Genomic DNA, 10,311 nt, shown 5'->3' with positions numbered 1-10,311 from the left:
CCCACCAACACGCCCGGCTAATTTTTTGTGTTTTTAGTAGAGACGGGGTTTCACCGTGTTAGCCAGGATGGTCTCGATCTCCTGACCTCGTGATCCGCCCGCCTCAGCCTCCCAAAGTGTCTACAAAAATTTTAAAAATAAAAATCTAGCCAGCCATGGTGGCACGTGCCTGTAGTTCTAACTACTTGGGAGGCTGAGGCAGGAGGATCCCTCGAGCCCATGAGTACAAGGTTACAATGAGCTATGATAGGGCCACCACACTCCAGCCTGGGTGACAGAGCAAGACCAGAAGCTTAGTGTAACAGAGAATAAGTGAAAAACCCAGCAAAACATAGAAGACTAATCACAAATAGGTTAGTTTCGTCACACGATAAAGCATGTTTATCATTTTTTTAAAACAAAAGAAGTGGGAAACAGAAGGTATTATTAATAGAAACATCCTCTGAAGCAAAACTGTCTGCCTAGAACCCAAACTGTATAGAAAGAGTAGAAATTACTCTGCCTCTTCCTAGCAGGTAAAGATTGCCTTCCCTTCACCTGGCTGGCAGTTTGAATTGCAAGGAAAGATGAAACACTGTGACTCATGTTGGCAAAAGATGATTGAGGACTAATTTTACCAATGTACTTTAAGTACCAGTTTGCAAAGCGTGCTTTTAAGTACTCTGATAATTAATGGGTAAGCTGGCAGGCACTTTTTCACTCAAATACATTTATTTCTTAATTAAAACGACATGCAGATGTTAACATTTATTAATTATTTTACTAGTTCACAGCAATATAATTAACTGACTTTAAAAAGCTGAAAATGATACTGCCATCCTTCAGAAGTTGCAGCATTTGGTCTAAATAAAAATGTGAAGTAGGAAAAGGTGTCCTCATTTCACAGTCTTTCTCCCCACATCTCTCCCCTGTGACTGCTTACAAAGTGGGCTGTAATAATTCTTCCCAACCCAGTGCATGTGCCCCTTTGCAATGTGACTTTGTCACCACTCCCATCAAGGGGTGGGGACTTTTTCCCCACTAGGGACTGACTAAGAAGGAGGAGTGGTGGGAGCAGTTTACTCCAGTGGGGAAGAGAATTTTATTGCATTGTTTAGAATTGCTAGCACACAGTGATAATAAAATAAAAAGCAACCAACTTTTCATTAGTTTTATTATTGCTTTTCAATTCTTTACAGAAAATGCACCCTTTTACTGTCTGCACCCAGGAGTTGTTCTCCCACTGCAATCATTTCCCTGCTTGGTATGCCATCGTTCCCCACCCCTTGAATCTGAGCAGGCCTGGGACTTGCTTTGACCAATAGTATGTGGTGAAAATGACACTTTGGGACTTCCAAGCCAAGACCTCAAGACATTTGCAAATTTTGCTCTAGTCCTCTTGGAACCCTGAGACCTCCATGTGGGGAAGCTGAGCATGGCCTCCTTGAAGATAGAAGAACACATGAAAAGAGAGGTCCAGCTGATAGCCAGCACCAGTTATCATCAGGCATGTGAGTGGGGCCATCTTATATCGTTGACCCCAATCCAGCCATCAGATGGCTACAGCTACATGAGTGACTCCAGGCAAGACTGGCAGAAGAACTCTCCAGCTGAGCCCAGCCCAAATGGTGGACCCACATATTTCTGAGCAGTTCGAATGGTTGTTTGAAGTCACTAAATTGGGTTCTCATCCTAGCTCTTCCTCTTAGCGGTGAGACCACGAACAAGTCACTTAACTCTTCTAAGCCTTTTCCTTTATCGGTAAAATGGGGATAACAATGTAGAACTTTCTACAGATGACTGTGGTAAGGACTGAATAGGATTATGTGTATGTGCCAGGGTGGAGGCACTAAGATGTGAAAGGTGCTAGATACCAAAATGAGTATGAACATATCCCACTGAAGGAATTCTCAAAGTAGACAGTTAAGAACTGGTTGAGGGCCAGGTGTGGTGGCTTGCACCTGTAATCCCAGCACTTTGGGAGGCTGAAGCGGGCAGATCATTTGAGGTCAGGAGTTCAAGATGAGCCTGGCCAACATGGCGAAATCCCCTCTCTACTAAAAATACAAAAATTAGCTGGGCATGGTGGCACTGTAGTCCCAGCGACTCCGGAGGCTGAGGTAGGAGAATCACCTGAACCGGGGAGGTGGAGGTTGCAGTGAGCTGAGATTGTGCCACTGCACTCCAGCCTGGGTGACAGAGCGAGACTGTCTAAAAAAAAAAAGAACTGGTTGAGGACTCTTGAACCTCTCAATTCCACCTCAAGGGAGTAAAGACAGAGAGAGGATTTTGTGAGGGGGTTTTCTTTGAAGAAAGCACTGTTGTAAGTCTCCTTCTAAGAGGGGAGAGTGGGCTGGGTGCAGTGGCTCACACCTGTAATCCTAGCACTTTGGAAGGCTGAGGTGGGAGGATTGCTTGAGCCCAGGAGTTTGAGACCAGCCTGAGCAACACAGCAACACCCTATCTCTACAAAAAACTAAAATAAAAATAATTAGCCAGGCATGGTGATGCACGCCTGTGGTCCCAGCTACTAGGAGTCTGAGGTGGGAGGATCGCTTGAGCCTGAGAGTTGGAAGCTGCAGTGAGCTGTGATCACACCACTACACTCCAGACTGGGTGACAGAGTGAGACCCTCTCTCAAAAATACAAAAGAGGGGAAGCTGCAGAGTGCTTCCCTCTCTCTTCAAGCCTGTTTGAGAATGGGTCCTTCACCAAGGCTGCTCAGAGAGCCTGAGATGTGCTCCTTGTAGTCCAGGAGCTCCTCAGATTCATGCCTGAGAAAGTGAAACAGCAAAGGGGAGGGCTGTCTTTGGGACACAAGGTCTAGAGAGCAATTTTATAGGGAGCTGCTGCCTAGACCAGGGATCCCCAACCCGCAGGCCACTGACTGGTACCGGTCCGTGGCCTGTTAGGAACCAGGCCACACAGAGGAGGTGAGCAGTGGGTGAGAGAGCACTACTGCTTGAGCTCCGCCTTCTGTCAGATCAGTGGCAGCATTAGATTCTCACAGGAGCGTGAATCCTTTGGTGAACTGCGCATGCAAGGGATCCGGGTTGTACATTCCTTATGAGAATCTAATGCCTGATGATCTGAAGTGGAATAGTTTCATCCTGAAACTATACACCCTGCCCCATCCATGGAAAAATTGTCTTCCATGAAACCAGTCCGTGGTACCAAAAAGGTTGGGAATTGCTGGCCTAGAGGGTCCAGCAAAAGTGTTTGAGGAAATCTGTGGAAGAAAGTAAGGTTTAAACAGCTGCCAGCTCCAAAGAACACAAAGCCAGCCAGTTTGGAATAGAATCTATGAAGCGGGTACTATTACTATCATTTTACTAACTAGAAATGGAGGCTTAGAGAGGTTAAGTGGTTTGCCTAAGGTCATACAGTAAGTACCACAGACAGGATGAGAATCCAAGCTGATTCTTAACTATGCTATTCCACATTACCTGGTAAACCATATGTGAAATAGACAGACACCATCACCAAGCAAGACCAAGTGGTAAAAAAAAAAAAAAAAAGACAGGAAAACCAAGCTACAGGCATGGCAGTTTCTCTGTTATCCCAGGAAACAAACTAGATGTCCCATGCCTGCAGGCAAAGAATTGAAACAAGTAAATGAGAGCACTTTGAGACATGAATATACCATGCCAGCTGTAATGTACAACCCTTCCTCAGCAGTCTTCGCTCAGCTCCCCCTGTAAAAAACCCCAGCAGCCAGTGAGTAAAGCCAGCTGGGGCAGGAAGGTCTTTACAACCATCTAACTGGCAGGAGTCAATATTCTGCCAGCTGTAGGAAACAAGGAACCATGGAGGATGACTGGGAGCATGGCCATTTCATTCATGAGGTCCCACAGCCACAGTGCGGGACCTACAAGTCAGTCAAGGGCAAGGGAAAGGTTTGAGACCGAGGAAAAAAAAGGATTAGCTCAAAACACTAAAAGGAACATTGCTAATTCATAATCAATAACTTTTAATGAAATCTCTACCAAAAGTAACATTATGCCAACTTCATTTGTTAAATTAATATTCATAAGTATTTCATTACATTTGTAAACAATCTGTAGGTTAGGTTTCCTTACTTCACAAGAATTCCAAGTGTGGGTGAGAAATCACAGGAATTGAAAATTAAAGAAGTTGTTCATAGACTGATCATTTCAAAGGCAAAATTGTTATTCGTTAAAAGTCTTCCAAAATACTTATAGAAGAAAAAGTTACATTTAATATAGCACTTTTTTAAATTGTGCAGGGTGGGGGCCTCTAAAAGGATGAGTTCCTAGAGTCTTTAAACAGTGTCATCCTGAGCAAGGAAAGAAGGGCCATTAAAGCCATCAATTAATTCAAGTTTTTCACACAATGTCTGAGATTAGGGTGGTCTTCACTAAATCTTCATTACATTTACAGGCAACACTTTCTGTGACAGCACAGGATCTGAAGTCTGACTGCCCAAATTCAAATCCCCACTCCACACTTAGCTGTGTGTCCTGGGGCAAGTGGCTCAATCTTTTTGAGCCTCATTTTCCTTATATGTGAAGGATGGAGATTAATGAACCCACTTCAAAAGGTTGGAAGAACTGAGCTAATACAATTATCCCACAGTATCCATGGGGGATTGATTCCAGGACACTACCACCTCCCCTACTACCCCCCACAAATACCAAAACCCACGGATGCTCAAGTCCCTGACATAAAATTGTGCCATATATTTGCATATAACCTATTCACATCCTCCTGTATACTTTAAATCATCTCTAGATTACTTATAATACCTAATACAATGCTATGTAAATAGTTGTTATACTGGACCAAGCACAGTGACTCATGCCAGTAATCCCAGCACTTTGGGAGGCTGAGGCAGAAGGATCACTTGAGCCCAGGGGTTAAAGACCAGCGTAGGCAACATAGTGAGACCCTATCTCTACAAAAACAATAATAATTATTATCTGGTCATGGTGGCATGCAACTGTAGTTCCACCTACTCAAGAGGCTGAGGTGGGAGGATTACGTAAGCCTGGGAAGTCAAGGCTTCACTAAGCCATGATCACACCACTGCACTCCAGTCTGGGTGACAGAACAAGATGCTGACTCAAAACAACAACAACAAAAAAAAACCTACAAAAATTGCTGTTGTTATACTGTAATACTATATTGCTTAGGGAATAATGACAAGAAAAAACGTCTGTGGGTGTTCAATACAGACGCAACCATCCATTTTTTTAAAAAATATTTTCAATCTTCAGTGGGTTGAATCTGTAGACGTGAAACCCATGATACAGAGGGGTGACTGTACATGTAAAGCACTGTACAGTCCTGGCACACAGTAAATGTTGAATAAATGTTAGTTGTTCACAGAAACTTGGATCTGCCAAGAGAACCCCACCCCATGGCCTTACTGTGTAATCATTTTTATGTCTTTCCAAGGTGAGTGTGTGCAAAGGTGGAGATGCTTCTTCAACAAGTTTCCTCCTGCACAAGGTCAGGGCCTGTCTGCCAGACAGAAGCCAAGCAGGAGTTCAGGGTCAGGCGCCAGACAGGAGTTGAGCAGAGAGCTATTAATAGAAATCTAGGGCACAGGCATTTTGTTCAGAACTGCGTCCCTTACTCCGTGTTGGTTCTAAAAATCATTTTCTAGCACCCCTGTGGTGGATTATTTATGCCTATGGTGATGAAAAAGAGAATTTTTACAAAGCTATGTAACGAATGAATCCTCAACAAACTGAGTGGTTGATCTGCAGCAAATGGATTTGTTCTACAGAGGTACGAAGTATTTGAATGCAAATTCGCTGTTTTGTAGACCCATAGAGGATCAAGATAACTGTCTATAAACATCTATTTGGCTGAGGGTAGGGGGAGAAAGAGGGAGGGAGGGAGGGAGGCAGAGAGACATAAAGCCAAAGAATTTGTAGTATAAACTCACTTGTATTAAAAAAAAAAGAAAGAAAGAAAAACCCAAATTCCACTCTTGTTTATACCACATGTGTAAATGCACAGAAGACTGGAGGGTGCATGTCAAACTGTTTGCAGTGCTAATTCTCACTGGGGAGCAGAGCAGATTTTCCACAGCGAGCTGTAGCAGGAGCACGATAGGAAGCAGAGGGCACTAACAGCCTGAAGGGATGCCCACAATCAAAAGGGAATGAAATTTGGTGAACAGCTGAGTCCCAGAACCTTGAGCTGAACTCACAATATGGCCACATCGCACCAGAGGTCTCCCAGTGAGATTGGGTTGTGAGAGTGAGCATTGAGGAATTCTTGCCAGGGAAGAAGAAACCCCATCTGCATCTTTCAAGCGAAGTAGCATCACCAGGCAAGGATGGCAGAAAACAACCTGGATATTATAGATATATCTAAAGGAGATACATTACTCCTAATATCACAGGGGGTGTACACCCTGTGATATTATTCATGATATCTAAGTGAGATGATATATTACTTCTAATATCACAGGGGATATACACCCTGTGATATTATTCATACTATCTAAAAGAGATATATTACTCCTAATATCACAGTGGGTGTACACCCTGTGTATACACCCTATGATATTAATCATAATATCTAAGGGAGATATATTACTCCTAATATCACAGGAGGTGTACACCTTGTGTGTACACCCAATGTCTACCCCCTGTGATATTATTTGTAGTATCTAAGGGAGATATATTACTCCTAATATCACAGGGAGTGTACACCCTGTGATGTTATTCATAATATCTAAGAGAGACTTATTACTCCTAATATCACAATGGGGGTACACCCTGTGAAAATATTCGTAATATCTAAGCGAGATTTATTACTCCTAAAATCACAGTCCACCCTGTGATGTTTTTCATAAAATTTAAGGGAGATATATTATTCCTAAGATCACAGTTGGTGTACACCCTGTGATATCATTCATAATATCTAAGGCAGATATGAGCACAGTGAATGTACATCTTGTGATATTATTCCTAATATCTAAGGGAGATATTACTGCTAATATCACAGTGGGTGTACACCCTGTGATATTATTTGTAATATGTAAGGGAAATATTACTCCTAATATCACAGTGGATGGACGCCCTTTGATATTATTCATAATATCTAAGGGAGAGGATATATTACTCCTAATATCACAGAGGGTGTATGACCTGTGATATTATTCATAATATCTAAAGGAGATGACATATTACTCCTAATATCAGAGTGGGTGTTAACCCTGTAATATTACTGGTAATATCTTAGGGAGACAGATTACTCCTAATATCACAGGGGGTATACACCCTGTGATATTATTTGTAATATCTAAGGGAGATATATGACTTCTAATACCACTGGGGGTGTTCTCTGTGTGTGTTCATCCCCTGTGATATTATTCATAATATCTAAGGGAGATATATTACTCTTAATATCACACAGGGTATACACAGAGGGAGTACACCCTGTGTGATATTAGTAGTATTAACTCCCTTAGATATTACAAATAATACAACAGTGCGTGTACACAGAGGTAGTACACCCCCTGTGTAATCCCTGTGATTTTATTCGTAATATTTATGGGAGATATATGACTACTAATATCACAGGGGGTGTACTCCCTCTGTGTACACCCACTGTTGCATTATTCATAATATCTAAGGGAGATACACTACTCCTAATATCAAATCCCTAAAATATCCAGGGTGTACACACTGTGATATTAATGAAATAACATAGCTGTGATATTTCTATAATACCTAGTGTTTACACGCTGTGATATTTCTATAATATCTAGTGTTTACACACTGTGATATTAATGAAATAACATCGCTTTGATATTTCTATATAATCCAGGTGTTACACCCAATGTTAACACACTGTGATATTAATGAAATATCATTCCTCTGATACTTCTATAATATTCAGTGATTACATACAATGATTGTCCACTGTGATATTAATGAAATATCATTCCTCTGATACTTCTATAATATTCAGTGATTACATACAATGTTCATCCACTGTGATATTAATGAAATATCATCACTCTGATATTTCTATTATATCCAGTGTTTACACACTTTGATGATATTTATGAAATATTGCTTTGATAGTTGTATAACGTTCAGTGTTTACACACCGTGTTTGCCCACTGTGACATTAAAGAAACACCATCACTCTGTTATTGCTATAATATCCTGTGTTTACACACTGTGATATTACTGAAATAACATGGCTCTGATATTTCTATAATATCCAGTGCTTACACACAGTTTACACACTGTGATATTAATGAAATATCATCGCTCTGATATTTATTTAATATTTAGTGTTTATACAGTGATATTAATGTAATATATTCGCTCTGATATTTCTATAATATCCAGTGTTTACAGTTTTTATACACTGTGATAATAATGAAATAACATTGCTCTGATATTTCTATACTATTCAGTGTTTACACACTGTGATATTAATGAAATATCATCACACCTATTTTCTATAAAATCTAGTGGTTACACACACTGTTTACCCACTATATTAATGTAATATCATTTCTCTGATATTTCTATAATATCCTGTGTTTACACACAGTACATGTACATTGTGATATTAATAAAATATCATCCCTCTGATATTTCTATAATATCTACAGTTGTCAACTGTAGATATTATAGAAATATCATCCCTCTGATATTCTATGATATCCTGTGTTTACACACTGTGATATTAATGACATATAATCGCTCTGATATTTTTATATTCTCCAGTGGTTACACACAGTGTTTACACACTGTGAAATTAATGAAATATTATTGCTCTGATATTTCTTTAATAACCAGTGTTTACATGCTGTCATATTAATAAAATATCATGGCTCTAATATTTCTATAATATCCAGTATTTGTCAGTGTAAATGTAAGCACTGTGATAATAATGAAACATCATCACTGATATTTCCATAGTATTCAGTGTTTACACACCGTGATATTAATGAAATATCATCGCTCTCATAGTTCTATAATATCCAGTGTTTACACACTGTGGTATTAGTGAAATATCATCGCTCTCGTATTTCTATAATATTCAGTATTACATACGGTATTTCTGATATTTCTATAATATTCAGTATTTACACCCTCTGATATTAATGAAATGTCATCGCTCTGATTTGTCTGTAACATTTAGTGTGTGTGTACAGCCTGTGAGATCAAGAAAATATCATCACTCTCATTTATCTGTAACAACCAGTGTATGTGTACACACTATGATATTAAGGAAACATCATCACTCTGATATTTCCATTATATGCAGTGTGTACACACGGTGATATTAATGAAATAACGTATTAATGAAATAGAATCGGTCTGCTATCCCTATAATATCCAGTGTGTTTGTACACACTGTTATTAAGGAAACATCATCGCTCTGATATGTCTATTCATCCAGTGTGTGAGTACACACTGTGATATTAATGAAGCATCATTGCTCTGATAGTTCCATAACATCCAGTGTGTGTGTACACACCATGATATTAATGAAGCATCATTGCTCTGATATTTTTATAACATCCCCTGTGTGTGTACACACTGTGATATAAATGAAATATCATCGCTCTGATCTTTCTATAATATCCAGTGTGTACACACTATGATATTAATGAAATATCATCGCTCTGATATTTGTAATAATTATTTGTAATAATGTGTACACAAAGTGTACACCCACTGTGACATTACGAGTAGTATCACCATGGGATACTATGAATAATGTCCCAGGGTGTACACACAGTGTGATGCTACGAGGAATATCTCCCTTGAATACTATGAATAATGTCCTAGAATGTACAAACAGGGTGTATACCCATTGTGATATTACAAGTAGTATCTCCCTGGGATACTACGAATAAAGTCCCAGGGTGTACACACAGAGTGTACACCCCCGTTATAATATGAGTAGTGTCACCTTTAAATGTTACAAACAATGTGCCAGGGTGCATGCACAGCGTGTACACCCCCTGTGATATTAAGAGTAGTATCTCCCTTAGATATTACTAATAATATCACAGGGTGTACACACAGGGTGTACTGCCATCATGATATTGGCAGTAATATCTCCCTTAAATATTACAAATAATATTACAGGATGTACACACAGAGTGTACTCCCACTATGATATTAGGAACAACATCTTTTTAGAAATAACGAATAATATCACAGGATGTACACCGACAGTGATATTAAATGTAATATCTTTTATAGATATGAATAATATCAGAGGGTATATACCCACTGTTATATTAGGAGTAACGTCTCCCCTATATATTACAAATAATATCACAGGGTGTACACACAGGGTGAATGCTTACTGTGATAT

The sequence above is a fragment of the Hylobates moloch genome, unplaced genomic scaffold (assembly GCF_009828535.3).
Source record: "Hylobates moloch isolate HMO894 unplaced genomic scaffold, HMol_V3 SCAFFOLD_18, whole genome shotgun sequence".
Lineage (NCBI taxonomy): Eukaryota > Metazoa > Chordata > Mammalia > Primates > Hylobatidae > Hylobates > Hylobates moloch.
Note: the sequence above shows the minus strand (reverse complement) of the source record.